At 45.8% G+C, this 17,436-nt stretch overlaps 1 protein-coding gene and 1 pseudogene across 2 annotated transcripts in view; one reads left to right on the top strand and one right to left on the bottom strand.

The window, feature by feature from the left end:
* The window catches only part of ONECUT2 (one cut homeobox 2), a 72,582-nt gene that overhangs the window by 16,036 nt on the left and 39,110 nt on the right, over positions 1 to 17,436 (bottom strand). The window lies entirely within an intron of this gene.
* On the top strand, positions 2,506 to 3,237 carry LOC139014276 (nucleophosmin pseudogene; annotated as a pseudogene).

Below are 17,436 nucleotides of genomic sequence, written 5' to 3'. Positions count from 1 at the left end.
ATCAGGTCTGTGTGATATTCCCGATTGGCTCTTTCTGGGGCCATGAACGTAAATGAAGGCTTGGGAGGCTGTTGACAAGTGGTGTCCTGACTCTTTCAAGAATGTACACTTTACAAACAGATTTGGTCTCAGAAAAGTGACTTGTAAGGGTTAAATAACGCAGTGCATACATATTACAAATTTCAACATGAGAACATGTGTTAAAAGTCACTGGTAAGAAATCCCAGCTCGCCCAGGGATGCTGTGCAGCCTCAGCAGAGTTCATTGGAAGAAGCAAGGAGGAGAGGCACAGCCTCCCGCACTCTTCCCCAAAGCAGATCCTGCAGGACATTCTGGCCCCAGATTGAGAATCTCTTTGTGCCAGACTGATGCTCCCCCAAGACCAGCAGCTCGGGATGCTGCCCGATGCTTTTCCATGCTCCTCAAGCTGGTTGCATTCTTAGGGGCCGCTCTCCAATGTCAGCTGAGGGCCAGGGGAACAGCCTTCACTCTGATGGGTCTTAGGATTCCATACTGAGGACCAACCGTCATTGGAAAGATATTCTGGAAACTGAACTTCCCCCCACCTAACTGGCCACCCTACCTGGTGGATGCTGGATACTGTCTCCCATAAAGGAATCCCTCCTGACATAAGTGAAAAGTGATGACACTTTGCTTTGTCAAATTCTTTCTTCCTGACTTTTCCTTCTTTCATTTTGAAAAAGAAAAGTAATCCTGCTATCTTTGAATTTTACACACACACACACACACACACACACACACACACACACACACACACACACTTTGTTTCCATGTAAAGCCTGTTCTTTTGGGAGGTCTGGACTTCTCAGACCAGGCTCCCCCTGGAATGGAACTCAGAAAGGGCTGAAACAGCGGACAGGTTTCCCAGTAAAGATTTCTTCGTTGCTCATCCCTGTGAGGACCTCACATTTTTGTTGAATGATGCATGTTTGCCGTAATCTCATTCTCACATGTACTCTCTCTCATCTAATCTCAACTCTTTTACAACAGTGCTTCCAAACTTTAAGGTGCACAGGAATCACCTGGGAAACTCGTTCAAATGCAGACTCTGACGCAGGCAGCCTGGGCCAGGGCCTGAGCATCTGCATTTCTAACAAGCTCCCAGGTGATGCTGCTGGTCCACATGCCTCAGTTTGAGGACCAAGCCTCTACCTGATTTCTAAAATCTCAGAGGAGCACCTTGAAGGAATGGAAAGTTCCAAATCTGGGCTCCTTCATGGGATGTGGGCAAATTCCTTAACCCCTCAGTGCCTGTCTTCCTGACCTGAATGACGGAAATAATGATGCTCACCTCTATAGAGGCCTATATGAGTAACATTACATGGACGCTCCCTTCCCACCCTCCCTCTCACTGAAGTAACCCAGCAATCCTGAGGAAGATAACCAGGCAGAATTGTTTTCATTTTAAAACAAAATAAATGGAGACCCAGAGGGTAAGGGATTGACCTGAGATCACATTCCAAATTTGCTGCAGACCCAGGGCAAGAATCTAGTCCTTCGGTGTCTCCATTCCTCTCTATAGAAACAGCCCCTGCGCTCTGGGCACAAGGCTCTGGGGGTCCCACTGTGTGGGGCAGGGTTCTGGAATCTGTACTCTTACATATGTCCTCGGGCCCCTGGGAGACATGGGAGCTGGTGTGCTTAAGCACACTGCCACCTCAGGTCCTCAGACTATTGTTCCTGCCCAACCTCCTGGGACAGCTGGTACCAAGCCTTCATCTGTGGGATTCTGATGAGGCCCCCTGATAACCACCTCTGGGCAGGTATCATCTATAAACATTGGCGGAGACCCTCTGTCAATTCATGCTCCTTTGGATTAACAAAACAGCCTTCAGTTTTCATACTAATACTGACCATTCTCCAGATAATGCTTTATTTGTGCTTTTAATGGAGTGTTTAGACAATGTTGGCAGCTTCACATTGTCCTATCAGTGGTAATACGTGAAGATTATATATGGAGTATCTGAAGATCACACAGACATACACATACGCACATATAAAACTTAAGAGAAAATGTTAAAGGCTTAATATAGCAAACTGCAGAGAAAGAACAGAGCAACAGGTCCGTGTATGCCTTCCCAAGAGCTGCCCAAAGCCACCGGATGCCAGGCAGTAGCCTGTGGTCTGCAAATGTACCAGTCGGAGAGCCCAAAATAATGAGGCAGTAGGTACATAACCTGCCCAATTCTTACCTCTGACAATGCCATCCACAATTCCTTTTTATATTTTTTTGTGCTACAAGGTACTTATTTCTCCACGTTTCAAAGAGCCAGGTTGCCCACCACTTCTGACAATTACAGAAATAACAAACACTAACAGTATTCACCCCATGATTCTTGCCCACAAAAGCAGTTGGTCAAGGGCTGAAGGAAAATAAGGGAGAGTTTTCCCTGGTGCGATTCCGTCCTATGCGTCTGTTCTGGGGGACAGAAGTCATTTATCTCTGTCCACCTTCTCTCCCTGCTAAGTGCGTGCTACCACCCCATGGAAGATTTGATGGACATAGACATGAGCCCTCTGAGGCCCCAGAACTATCTTTTCGGTTGTGAACTCAAGGCTGACAAAGATGATCACTTTAAGGTGGATAATGATGAAAAGGAGCACCGATTATCTTTATGAGCGGCCAGCTTAGGGGCTGGTGCAAAGGATGCACTGCACATTGTGAAGCAGAGGCAATGAACTGTGAAGGCAGTCCAATGACAGTTCACACTGCAACCCTGGAAATGTCTGGACAGCTCACGGTTTCCTTTGGTGGCTTTGAAATAACACCCCCTGTGGTCTTATGGTTGAAGTGTGGTTCAGGGCCCGTGCATCTTCGTGTACAGCACTTAGGAAGATGCAGAGTCAGAAGATGAAGAGGAGAATGTAAAACTTCTAAGTATATCCAGAATGTGTTCTGCCCTTGAAAGTGCTAGCAAAGTTTCACAGAAAAAAGTTGCTGCTAATGAAGATGATGATGAAAAAGATGATAAAGATGATGAGGATGAAGAAGAAAAAGCTGAAGAAAAATCTCCAGTAAAGAAATTTGCACAAGATACTCCAGTCAAACACAAAGATCAAACCAAAATGGAAAAGACTCAAAACCATCAACACCAAGATCAAACAGTAAAGAATCCTTCAAAAAAACGGCAACAAACAAACAAAAAAACTCCTAAAACACTGAAAGCACCTAGTTCTGTAGAAGGCATTAAAGCAAAAATGCAAAGCAAGTATTGAAAAAATGCATTAAATAATCCTGGCACTACTAGTAAATTAAGCCCAAAGATGGGGAAAGAGAAAAAGGAGAGATAAATATAGTCCTTGCTGAGCATCATCAACAGTCCAGACTGAAGTCTTCTATTTTAATCTCAATGCCCTTTCCTGACTTATCACCCACCCATGCCCCCTTCCGGCCTGAAAGCAATCTCACCTTAATCTCCTAAAGCACTTTTATTTTGGCTGCTGTGATTCAGTGAACTTTTCTTTCTACTCTACTTGTTCATTTGCCTCACCTCTTTGACCATGTTTTAAACACTTTTGTATCTCCCTAGCTGCTCAGTAAATACTTGAATGAATAAAAAAAATACACCCAAAAAATAAACAATCAAAAAACACAGGGCCACATTGGCTCAGTTGGTTGAGCATTATCCTGTGCACCGAAAGGTTGCCTGCCTGTTTGATTCCTGGTCAGGGCACATGCCTGGGTTGTGGGCTCCATCCCTGGTAGGGGGCGTGCATGATATAGCCAATCGATGTTTCATTCTCACATCAATGTTTCTCCCTTTCCTTTCCTCTCTCTAAAAATAAATAAAAAAAACTTAAAAAAACATTATACTCTACAGTCAAATACGCACTTCTAAAGAGTTAGGAAGATCCCAAGTAGCTCCCAAACCCCAGGAACATGCATTAAAAACCCAACAGATAGTGGGTGCTCATCATTGGTGTGGATGGGTCCCATCACTGCCAGGTTCCAGCTACTCCAGGAAGGCTCTGCTACTAGAAAAGTGAGGCCACTTGGATCTACTCCTCCCTCTTGTAGAATAAAATCAGAAGGGCATGTATAGGTTGATACTTGTTATTGCACGATGGTGAGGAGGGGTTGTGGATGCTGAGAGCCCTCAGCTACCTGCCCTCCCCTCCTCGCCACAGGTAGTGGTCTCTATGTGGGCCATGGAGGTTTGAGAGCTTGCTTCTATTTTAAAGACTAGGAGAAATCATTTGTTTATCTACAATGAAGCTCTCTACCCAAGCTTCCCTGTCCCCCAATCCCCGCCCCTTTGGGGCAGAAATAGCATCAACTCAGATTGAGAATGCTGGCTGTTTCCTATTTCCTGTGGACCGGGACCTGGGACTGGCAGGGAGATATACACAGGTAGAGGCATCTGTGGTTAACAACAAAGGCTCATTCAGTTACTGCTTGAGGAATCCAGGGTCCAGGGTCATGGATAGACACATTTTTTACACTCGATTCCCAGGGTGAAATAAGAGGGAAGCCCCCTCCCTCAAGATCTTGAGATGCCAACTTGCCTCTTCCCTCCTGGCCACCATGCTGCTTTTCTCCCTCGGAGGGTCAGAAATGGGATAAAGAAGGTGCATCTTCAAAGACGTGCCACTCCCTGTAGCTGATCTTTCTGAACCAGGAAAGAGACACAAGTGGCCTCCAGCACTGACCATTCCTCCTGCCTCCCACAGGGCCCCGACACGATCAGGCTGCTCCCGGGCATCTTCAGGAACCCAGCTGTCCCCAAGCACCCAGAGTAAATGGCCACAGGTCTGTCCAGCACCCATATATGGGCAGCATGAAGATGTGTGGTTGGGCATGAGGCAAAGTTATAAAGCCAAGGGAACTCACTTCAGAAGGGGGTTGGCTTGATTTGAAGAGAGGCAAGACGGTGAGGGACAGCCCCAGGAATGGAGGAAAATGTTTAGGCCTCAAAACATGATGTACTTTGCTGTCCTTGAACTTGCAAGTGGGGAGAAGCCCAGATGCTGACCACAGAGGTCAGTAACCAGCCTGCCAGAAAAGTCTGCTTTTCACCCACCACTAATTTTCAGTCCTATGACAAACGTCTTTTGGTATTTGCATGCTGAGGGTTGCTGGAAGCCAGGGCATCTGTTGGTGGGGAGAGGAGAGCAGAGTGGTAGGGAGAAGCAAAGTGGGAGGTAGGCAGAGGGCTACTACCTGCCTGCTGCCTGCCTCGGTTTCCCCTTTGGTCTTCCCTGGAGGGGCTTGTGTCTGGACACAGATGGAGTGACCTCAGTTCTCTCTCTCTCTCTCTTTCTCTCTCTCTCTCTCTCTCTCTCTCTCTCTCTCTCTCTCTGTGTGTGTGTGTGTGTGTGTGTGTGTGTTGGGTAAGGGAGACAGTATCTAATTGGTTCTGTGAGTCAGATGCAGGCTGGGGGTGATCCTGAAACCACACTTCACCTGACACCTGGTGCCCCAGTGCTGTGGCCAGAGAGATGCCCATAGGAAGGCGAGGGTCAGAGTCCCTGGAGAGGAGGGGAATCCCGCTCCACCAGCAAAACAGATGTCAGCTGAAATGATCAGCCCTGAGCATGGGATTCAGGCAGAGAAGGACCTATCTTGGAGTTGTTTTCAAGACCCGTGGAAGACCTGCTGCCCTCAGCCCTAGACCCCCGACACCTCCTGGCTGGTACTGATCAGGTCTGTTGAAGGCCAACCCTTGCCAGATGACTGCCCCGTTCCCCTGGGGAAGAGGGCTGATTTAGTTCTCTGCAGTCTTTCTGCTCCTTAGCATGAATAAGAAGAGGCTTGGAGAGGAGGGACCAGAGGGAACTGAGGCTTACAGGAAGCAGGTGTCCCCAAGGGGGCAAAGCAGTCCCGAGGAGGGAACTGAGGCAGACTAATTGCAAAATTGGCCCCAATTCTTCCCTCCTAACAACTATCCCCCTGCAATGTGACTGCAGCTCCTCCCAGCACAGGGGGGAGTTTGTTGACCTTTCCTGTGGATCTGGGCTGGCCTGGTGATTTGCTTTGGTCAACCCAATGTGGCAGCCGTGAGTGTGGCAATTCTAGGCCAGGCCTCAGAAAGCAGTGTGCTTTGTTCACACCCTAGGGATGCTGCCTGGCCAGTAGGAGACAAGCCCCGGCCAGCGCGGGTCAGTGGCCGCAGCAGCTGACTGCAGGCGCAGGAGCGAGCCCAGCTAAGACCACCTGAGCATGGTCTGGAATGGCAGAGTCACCCAGCTGATCCGTAGACTCCTGAGCAAGAATGAATGTTCATGGCTATATGCCACTGGTTTTGTGGTTCTGTGTAATGTAGCATTATTGTGGCCACAGATAACTGATATAGAAGCCAAGAACAACCTTTGCTTTCTGCCCAGCGGGTGGGTCAAATTAAGTTAAGAAGCCTCAGTTAGACATTGAGACCTGCTGCAAATTCCACGTTAGCCACTATCAGCTGCATGACCTTGAGCCTCAGTTTCCTCATCTATAAAATGAGGATACTGATGCTCCCACTCTGGACATTAAGAAGCTAGCAGTAATGCTCAGTATACAATTGCACTCAGTAAATGTAAATATCCCTTCTTCATAGAGAAAGAAGATGAAGCTAGGAATTCATAATTAGAAATGATTTCCCAATACTTCCTCTAGGGTAAACTGTCCAGAGGGCTAACAGCAAAGAAAAGGTTAAAGATTTTTGTTTTCATTGTGAAGTTGTCTCATAGCCAATGCCCAGCCTTATGGAAAGGTAAGACTGTGATGCGTTTTCACATACATGTCAGAGATCCTAATAGGCTTTGGACCAGTGGCGTTTCCAAACATCACTAATTTATGTCCAAATACAGTCTACTAGTGCATACAATGGGTATTGTTAGCCCCTCATAAATAATGCACAAGTGCTCTATCCTCCTTGCATTCAGTAAATACTTTCCCTGAATAGTTCAATGTGATCTTGCCATGGAGCGGAGAGGGAAGGGGAAGGAAGTCATCGGGGTGTGCATTTGTCAGTGCTGACACTCAGCCTCCCAGTATATGGCTTTGGAAACTCTGCCTAATGAGACTCATTTCTACCTGAAGGTGCCCTTTAACAAGGGCTAGTGCAAAGGGGGAGAGTGCAAGGAGGGCACACACACAGGGGCTGGGGTTGTATTGGAAAAATTCATTACAAAAGTAAGTTCCCATGTGTACTTCCAGCCTTGTTCCTAGAAACCTGTAGGATTTTGAGGAAAGAAGAGAAGAAATCAATTCCTTGGACTTGCCTGCTCTGAAGAGGTGGCCCTTTGGTACTGACAGAATACCGAGGCCATGGGAGAGTAATGGTGTCCAGGGGGGCACCTTTCCTCTGGAACAAATTTGCATATTTAAGAGCTTTAAAAAATAGCAGGATCCCTTGCATTCAAATAGAGATGCAAGAATAGAAGAGTTACACACTGTTATAGTACACTAGAGGCCTGGTGCATGGATTCATGCATGGGTGGGGTCCCTCGGCCTGGCCTGCGCCCTCTCACAATTCGAGACCCCTTGGGGGATGTTGGAGAGCCGGTTTCAGCCAGATCCCCACAGGCCAGGCCGAGGGACCCCACCCATGCACAGCCCACTGCTACAGGGGGCATGGAGAGGAGCGTTCTGACACATGAGACTTGGGGCTCAGGCTCTAAGCATGTCCATCAGCCACTGAGGGCCAAAGGGTGACAGGGACACTGATCACCCATTGGGGAGATAGAATTCTTGATGAAAGCGGAAGGACTGCAAGGGACACAATCTTTTCAACTCATGATTTGATTATCTTGTGCTCTCTAAAATGTAGAAGCTATAAATAGTTCTCAGATGCTTTGCAGTTTTCCCTGCTTCTCTGTGATTTCCTGAGCTTAATGTCAAAGGCCACCTTGGTTCCGACCACGACGGAGACAGTACTGTGATCTTGGCTCCTGAGAGCTAAACTTGAACTTCACTCTCCTTTCTCCCACCGACCCTGGCCTGAGCCTGACGGGGAACTTAATGGCTTTGTCTCCAGGTTGGGAGCTGGCATTCCTCATGGACCAGATGCCAACCCACTCAGGCAGCAGAGCCAGCGCCATTCAGACCAACATCTATTAGGGAGACCAAGGACAGAGACAGGGAAGACACGCCACACAAATGGACTTGGAGCCATCCTTGGTCATTGGGTTTCATCCCTCCTATTGCTCCCTAATGACTCTGAGTGCAGTCAAAGCCCTGGCCAGACAAACCTCTACACCATTTGGCAAAGTATCCTGGACATATGGAGGGCACTCAGGTTGAACAACCTACATGCCAGTGAGAGAGGTACTGCTGGACTTCTTAGAGCAAACATTGCGGGCAGGAGGGTAGGAGGGGGGATGCAGGAGCTGGAGGGAGAGAGGAAAGAGAGAAAAGGAGAAGGGAAAGAGAGCAGGGGCACTTGTTCTGGCTGATATAGAAGCCACTTATCAGCTGCATGACCTTGAGCCTCAGTTTCCTCATCTATAAAGGATGGTGGAAGGGGGTCATGTCCCAAGTGCAGAGAGGCAGAAGCCCAGGGGGCTTGGTTTATTACACTCCCAGCAGCCTCCAATGCCCGAAGCCACACCTAGGGCTTCATTCTGACCTGGGGCAAATTTCTGCCTGTGTGTGTTTCCCTGCAGCACCTCTTCCTCTCACATGGATGATAAATGGTAAATTTCTGCTGCCTCTAACCCCACCCTCCCATGCCTTCACTTGGGTGTTGGGAGGATCATAAGCAGGTTGGTCACAACAAGTGTTATAGCAACTCCCCACTGTGCATTTATTATCAAATGAAAGCCAGCCACTATTCTCAGCTTTGGTGCCTCAAAGGGGAAAACAAGTTTTATTTCCTTCCCTATTTTTACCTTCAATACAAAGCCACTGAGGGGAACTCAGGAAATGGGGGTCCTTGGATGTCTGCCAACTTGCTTATACAGAGGTGGGCCTGGAAAAGGCCCAGGGTGGCCACAGAAAGCGCATCTCCCAGAAAAGGGCACTAGGCCTCTGCATCTCAAGTTGCCTGAGCTCCTCCAGGGGTCCCTTCCCAGCAGATTCTGCTGAGCACTGGAGCTTGCATGCCCAGCACCAATGTGCCTTCTACTTCAGCTTCCCTTTCAGCAGAAACTCTCAGAGAAAAGGGGGAGTCCCAAGGAACCGGTTTCTAACAGCTGATGTTCCAGGCCAACTGGTAAAAAAAAAAAGTCCTAGAATAGCAGGACTTTAGAGACCATTTGGTCCAATCCTTTATTTTAGATACTAGAGGCCCAGTGCACAAAAATTTGTGCACTGGGGGGGGGGAGGGTCCCTCAACCCGGCCTGTGCCCTCTCGCAGTCTGGGACCCCTCGGGGGATGTCCACCTGCTGGCTTAGGCCCGCTCCCTGGGGGATCGGGCCTAAGTTGGCAGTCAGACATCCCTCTGGCAGCCTGGGAGCCCTTGGGGGATGTCCACTTGCCAGCGGGGAGCAGGTCTAAGCTGTAGTCAGACATCCTTAGTGCTGCTGAGGAGGCGGGAGAGGCTCCCGCCATCACTGCTGTGCTGGCAGCCATCAGCCTGGCTTGTGGCTGAGCAGAGCTCCCCCCTGTGGGAGCGAACTGACCACCAGGGGGCAGCTCCTGCATTGAGCGTCTGCCCCCTGGTGGTCAGTGTGTGTCACAGTGACCAGTCATTCTCAGTCGTTGTGCTGTTAGGGTCAATTTGCATATTACCCTTTTATTATATAGGACAAGGAGAATGACACTCTAAGACAGTGATGGCGAACCTTTTGAGCTCAGTGTGTCAGCATTTTGAAAAACCCTAACTTAACTCTGGTGCCGTGTCACATATAGAAATTTTTTGATATTTGCAACCATAGTAAAACAAAGATTTATATTTTTGATATTTATTTTATATATTTAAATGCCATTTAACAAAATAAATCAACCAAAAAAATGAGTTTGCGTGTCACCTCTGACACGCATGTCATAGGTTTGCCATCACTGCTCTAAGAGGTAACATGATTCCCCCAGTACTGACCACAGGTAGTCAGTGGCAAGCCCTGAGAACCCAAATACCCTCATCTCTAATCCATTGGGGCTTTTACTGCCCACTTAACTATTAGAATAAATCTCTTGGGGCTCTCAGTCTGAATTCACAATTCCCGGTAGTCTATTCTGTCTATGTGGGAGCCTGGCAAAGGGACACCTTTCATTCTGCCACAAAACTGCATTCCTGCAAGCCACCCAGGAAGTTCTGAGTTGCTAAAAACAAACATTTAACTCCGGATAGGAACATCTGCCTTAAAATGGCTAAGACAGCCTGGTGCAGCCTCTCCTCACCTCCCACTAAAATTGTCTCAAAGACCTAGAACAGCAATTTTCAACCAGTGTGCCACAATAATTTTCTTAAAAGGATATAGGGATCTGCCTTTATTTAAAAAAAAAAAAATTTTATGTTGATTTTTAGAGAGAGAGGGAAGGAGAGGGAGAGAGAAAAACATCGATATAGGTGGAGAAACCAAGATGGCGGCATAGATAAACACCGGAAATTGCTGCCTCACACAACTACTTCAAAAATACAACTAAAAGACAAAATGGACATCATCCAGAACCACAAGAAGGCTGGCTGAGTGGAAATTCTACAACTAGAAGGAAAGAGAAAAGCACACTGAAACTCAGAGGAGGTGCAGAAGTAAAGTGCAGAGGTACGGAGGCGCACGTGGAAAGGGCTGGAAACTGAGGACACGGTTGTCTTTTTCAATCGGGAGGGAGTCTCAAGCTCCCGACTGCTCTGAATTCCAGTTCCAGATGAGTCTCTGGGGACCCAGACTCATACGGGGAGAAACTGGACTGTCTGGCATCAGTTGGAACTTGAGGGCAGCTTTCTCTCAGAGGTGCTTGCAACGATTATGAGATGCAGGGCCTCTTAGGGTGGGACTGAGGAGCAGCCATAGCTGTTTGCTCCGCCCTGTTGATTCCCTGAGACCCCACCCCACCCCACCCAAGCTGTGCGCAGAGGCTTTTGCATATGAAAGGCCTGGCCCTTTGCAATCTGAAAATTACCTAACAAACTGCAGCTGGGTCAGAGAGACCCAGAACTTCCAAAAGATGGCCCAAGGCCCCACAGAAGCTTGCATTGCTTCACAGCTGGGCCTCATCTGGGCACCTCCAAATCCCAAACAAAGAAGAGGAATCTGCAGATCTCTCCATAGCTCCTGCTGGGTAGCCTCAGGCAGAGGCTAAATTAGCCCCTCCTTAGAGATCCAAGAGCCAGTGTACCCAGTGGTCAGAGTGGGACCATCCAGATTACAACTCCTCAGATCCATAAGGGACACACTCAGGGGGCAGACTCAGTGAGCACCAAAGCCCCACTGAAGCAAGTCTTGCCCCAGAAGGGTGTCTCCAGCACAGAAGTTCTCCTACTGTAGACAGAGCTGATTCTCACAGCCAATTGGCCTGGAGGTCAATTCCTCCCAGTGATACCTACAACAATCAAGGCTTAATTACAAGACTGTGCACAAAGGCCACAAAGGGGAGCACCAAGAGTGTCCACCTCAGGTAATTGGGGAGGCTGAGCCACTGGGCCCTATAGGACACCTAGCACAGAAAGCCACTCTATCAACATAGGGAAGCATAAAAAACGAGGAGACAAAGAAACAGGTCACAAATGACAGAAATGGAGGAAAGCAAACTACTGGATATAGAGTTCAAAACCACACTTATAAGGTTTATCAATAATTTTCTAAAAAGTCAAAGTTAAATGTAGTGAAATTGAAAATATAACATCTGTGCATTTTATTGTATGTTAATTTACTTCAGTCAAAAAATTAAACATAAAAAGACTTTAGTATGAGAAAAAAAATAATAAAATGTGTTGTCTAATAGTCAAAAAAATAAAATAAAATAAATCTTAAGTATAAAAAAAAAGAATTTTCTAGAAACTGCCGATATATTTAGTAAGATCCTCAATAAGTCTAGTGAGACCACCAATAAATTTAGTGAGACCCTCAAGAAATCTAGTGAGACCCTCGAGGATATGAAAAAGGACCAACTAGAAATTAAGCATACACTGACTGAAATAAAGAATATTATACAGAGTTCCAACAGCAGACTAGAGGTTCGCAAGAATCAAGTCAAAGATTTGAAATACGAAGAAGCAAAAAACAACCAACCAGAAAAACAAAAAGAAAAAAGAATCCAAAAATATGAAGATAGTGTAAGGAGCCTCTGAGACAACTTCAAGCGTACCAACATCCGAATTATGGGGGGGGCCAGAAGAAGAGAGAGAGCAAGATAATGAAAACCCATTTGAAGAAATAATGACAGAAAATGTCCCCTACCTGGTGAAAGAAATAGACTTACAAGTCCAGGAAGCGCAGAGAACCCCAAACAAAAGGAATCCAAAGAGGACCACACCAAGACACATCATAATTAAAATGCCAAGGGCAAAAGACAAAGAGAGAATCTTAAAAGCAGCAAGAGAAAGAAACTCAGTTACCTACAAGGGAGTACCCATACGATTGTCAGCTGATTTCTCAACAGAAACTATGCAGGCCAGAAGGGAGTGGCAAGAAATATTCAGTGATGAATAGCAAGAACCTACAACCAAGATTACTTTACCCAGCAAAGTTATCATTCAGAATTGAAGGTCAGATAAAGAGCTTCACAGATAAGGAAAAGCTAAAGGAGTTCATCACCACCAAACCAGTATTACATGAAATGCTGAAAGGTATCCTTTAAGAAGAGGAGGAAGAAGAAAAAGGTAAAGATACAAATTATGAACAACAAATACACATCTATCAATATGTGAATCTAAAAATCAAGTGAATAAATAATCTGATGAACAGAATAAACTGGTGAATATAATAGAATTAGGGGCATAGAAAGGGAGTGGACTGACTATTCTCGGAGGGGGAAAGGGGTGTGGGGGATGCGGGAAGAGACTGGACAAAAATCGTACACCTATGGATGAGGACAGTGGGGGGGGGGGGCGGTAAGGGCAGAGGGTGGGGTGGGAACCGGGTGGAGGGGAGCTATGGGGGGGAAGAAGAGGAACAACTGTAATAATCTGAACAATAAAGATTTAATTTTAAAAAACAACAACAAAAAAACCATCGATGTAATAGTGAAACATTGATTTGCTGCCTCCTGCATACCCCCTCCCGGGGATTGAACTGGCAACCTTTTGGTACATGGGATGATGCCCAACCAACTGAGCAACACTGGTGAGGGCACCATAATAATTTTTAAAATATGCAATACCTGCCTATTTAGTCAGGGGCACTGTCCTCTTTTCCCTTAGATTGTCAAATGAAAAAAAATGATACCAGCCAAAACAATAGCCGTCCAATGTGGATGAATCAAAGTTATACCTACTCTGTTTGCTCAGATCAGCAAAAATATATTTTTTGGTGTGCCACAAATTTTAGTAATTAGTTTGTGTATGCCATGAGATGAAAATAGCTAACCTAGAATAAAAAACTCAGCAAGTTGAAAAGCAGAACTGCAGTTAACCTGTATGGAGGCATTTCTGAGGAATTTCTACCTAAACACAGGCCAATGGAAATGGACTAAAAAAATAACACCTGAGTCCTCCAGCTTTCACACATTCAAATTAAGCAGCCATTACTCACTTGATAGGCGATGCCTTTTGAAACAGTCAGGGTGTTGTCCATTCCCTTTCACCTACCAATTGAGAACTGCAACTCTCAGGCAACAAAAATGAGGGGGTGTGGGAAAGAGGGACCCCAGCGGTGGTAGGTCACATCCCAGCAGGTGTAGTTTCCTGAGTGCTCTGGGTGAGGATAGGGAGAAGAGGAGGCTTTGGTGTGTAGTATATTAGGGATGGAAGTACATGTTCCATTTAACCAGCTTGTCAGCAACCCGGGAGTGGATGCAGAAGATGAGCCCATGTCAGTCTAGCAGGGCCAAATTACAAGAAAGCAGGTGAGATGTTAGGCGCTGGGGTAGATGTATCAATTGGCAATTTAGTGCAGGTCTGAGGGTGAGTGCTCTACCATTCTGAAAGGAGATCATGAGGAATGCATACGCACCTTTAATGGACCACATCAGACCTGACTGGGTCTTTTAAAAAAATTTATCTGCCGAAACCGGTTTGGCTCAGTGGATAGAGCGTCGGCCTGCGGACTGAAAGGTCCCAGGTTCGATTCCAGTCAAGGGCATGTACCTGGGTTGTGGGCACATCCCCAGTAGGACATGTGCAGGAGGCAGCTGGTCGATGTTTCTCTCTCATCGATGTTTCTGACTCTCTATCTCTCTCCCTTCCTCTCTGTAAAAAATCAATAAAATATATTTAAAAAAAAATTTATCTTTATTGTTGACAGTATTACAGTCGCTCCCCTTCCCCCATTGACCCCTTTTAGCCCACTCCTGCCCCTGCCCTTCATATGGGTTACAGTTTTGTATCACACATATGAGTGAAATAATATGGTTCTTAGCTTTTTCTGACTGACTTATTTCGCTTAGCGTAATATTCTCAAAGTCCATCCATGATGTTGCAAATGGCAGTATTTCATCTTTTCTTATGGCTGAGCAGTAATCCATAGTATGTATGTACCACATCTTCTTTGTCCAGTCATCTATCGACACTTTGGTTGTTTCTATATATACTACTATATATACGAAACTTTCTTTTTCATAAACCTAATGTTAACTACACACACAAAACCCCCAAAACTAAGACACATAACTTAAAAAAAGAGGAAACAGAAGGAAAAAGTATGGAATACCACCAAACAAAAACGACAGAAACACAAAGGAAAAAAAAATGGAGGCACAGAGCTACCAGAAAACAATAGGTAAAATGGCTATAGGAAATCCTCATACATCAGTAATTATCCTACATTTAAATGGACTAAATTTATCAGGAAAAAGGAGGAAGATTAGATCAAAAAACAAAACCCAAGCATATGCTGCTTTCAGGAGACACATCTAAGCTGAAAAGACAAAGATAGACTCAAAGTGAAAGGGTGGAGAACAATTCTCCAAGAAAATAGCATCAGAAAAGCAGGTATAGCCATACTTATAACTGACAAAATAGATTTCAAGATAACAAAGGTAACAAGAGACAAAGATGGACATTTTATAATAATAAAGGGGACCCTATATCAAGAAGGCATAACACTGTTCCAATCAGAGAGTGCTGAAATTTATAAAGCAACTACTAACAGAACTAAAGGGAGAAACTGACAAAAATACAATCATAGTAGGGAACCTAAATATTCCATTGACAGCTCTAGATAGATCATCCAAACAGAAAATCAATGAAGAAATATTGGCCTTAAATGACACATTAGACCAAATGGACATAATTGACATTCACAGAGCCTTTCATCCCAGAACATCAGATTATACATTCTTCTCCAGTGCACAAGCAACATTCTCAAGAATAGACCATATGTTGGGTTGCAAAACAAGCCTCAACAAATTTAAGAAAGACTGAAATCATACCAAGTATATTCTCTGACCACAGTGCTTCAAAATTAGAAATCAACTGCGAAAAGGAAGTAAAGAAACCCACAAATATGTGGAAATTAAACAACATACTACTAAAAAGTGACTTGGTCAAAGAAATACAAGATGAGATAAAAAAAAATATACAGAGGCAAATGAGAATGACAATACAACATATCAAAACTTCTGAGTTGGGCCAGCGTAGCTCAGTGGTTGAGTGTCGACCTATGAACCAGGAGATCAGGGTTTGATTCCCGGTCAAGGTACATGCCCGGGTTGCCGGCTCAATCCCCAGTGTGGGGCATGTGGAGGCAGCCAATCAATGATCCTCTCTCATCATTGATGTTTCTCTCTCTCTCTCCCTCTCTCTTCCTCTTTGAAATCAAGGAAAATATATTAAAACAAATCAAAACAACATCCCCCCCACCACCAAAAAAATCATCAGATTTGTATGGAATCACAAAAGACCCTGAATAGCCAAAGCAATCCTGAGAAAAAAGAATGAAGCTAGAGATATCAGACTTTTGATTTCAAATTACACTACAGAGCAACGATAATCAAAACAGCATGGTATTGGCAGAAAAACAGATACACAGACCAATGGAATAAAATTGAGAGCCCAGAAATAAAACCACATGTATATGGGCAAATAATTTTTGACAAGAAGCCAAAAACACACAAAGGAGAAAAGAAAGCCTCTTCAACAAATGATGCTGGGAAAATTGGAAAGCTGAAACTAGACTATAGTTTGTCCGCATGTACAAAAATTAATTCAAAATGGATCAAAAACCTAAATATAAGGTCTGAAACAATAAATTACATAGAAGAAAACATAGGTACTAAAGTTATGGACCTTGTTCTTACAGAAGATGTTATGAATTTGACCCCAAAGGCAAAAATAAATGAATAGGACTATATTAAACTGAAAAGCTTCTGCACAGCAAAGGAAACCATTAACAACAACAACAAAAAGCAACCAACTGAATGGAAGATGATATTTACAAACAACAGCTCTGACAAGGGGTTAATATCCAAAATACATAAAGATCTCATACAACTGAGAGAGGAAGCAAGATGGCGGCGATATAGGCAGACGCGTCCCAGGTCTTGTCCCGGAGCAAACGGAGTAAGCAGCTGAAACTAATAACACCCACCCCGAATTGGCAAATTTACTCAGCTGGTGAGACGGCTTGCAGCCTGGAAGGGCAGACCTCCCCTGGAAAGGTTAAAAACCAGGGATCTGGGCAGGAAAGTTTGCCAGACCTGAGCCCAGAGGGTCGGAGGGAGACCGCATGGCAGACAGCCGCGTCTCTTGGGACAGACACAGACCCTGACCGGGGTAAGGAGTTCCGCGGGTTTGCTGGCGCCAGGAGATTTGAGATTTGGATTTCGTGATTGCGGAGAACTGAGACTAAAGGGGGCATCCTGAGGAACTGATCAGACCGTGCAGTGCCCATAAGAGAGGAGCGTTTCCCAGACCATGCAGTGCTGGTAAGAGGAGCGTTTCCCAGACCGGTAAGAGGAGCGTTTCCGCGGCCGGCCGGCGTTTGTCTGTTTCTTTGTTTTCACTGAACCCTGCTCATAGGACAGTTCGGATACAGACACTCACCTGTGCTGAAGAGAGGGTGAAGGTGCAGACGAGGGGAATCTGGGGAGAGGCTGAGGAAAGAGGGGGAGCCGGAGGAGGTGGCAGCGAATTGAGTGCTGAGACCCCCCTGGGCCCAGGACTGGGGCAGCCATTCCTCCAGAGGGTGGAATTCCTCCCCCCAGCCCCCCAGGCAAGGAGCACAGCCACACCCAGATTCCACCCTGTATGAGATAAAGGACTAAAACAAGCTGATTAGTCCCTGGGAGTTACCAGGGTCTGGCCTATAGAGGGATTTTCAGTCCCACCAACAACACAGAGCAGGGTAAGGATTAAAAAAGGATAGAGAAGCTGTATAGCCTCAGAGGCCAACCCAAAAACACTGCCACCCAGAGGTTGAGCCACAAACTGACTCTTAGGGGAATACAAATTAAG

Source organism: Myotis yumanensis, unplaced genomic scaffold, assembly GCF_028538775.1.
Source record: "Myotis yumanensis isolate MYYU_CA2020_CCGP unplaced genomic scaffold, mMyoYum1.0.hap1 SCAF_7, whole genome shotgun sequence".
Taxonomy (NCBI): domain Eukaryota; kingdom Metazoa; phylum Chordata; class Mammalia; order Chiroptera; family Vespertilionidae; genus Myotis; species Myotis yumanensis.
This window is presented reverse-complemented; position numbering and strand designations above follow the sequence as displayed.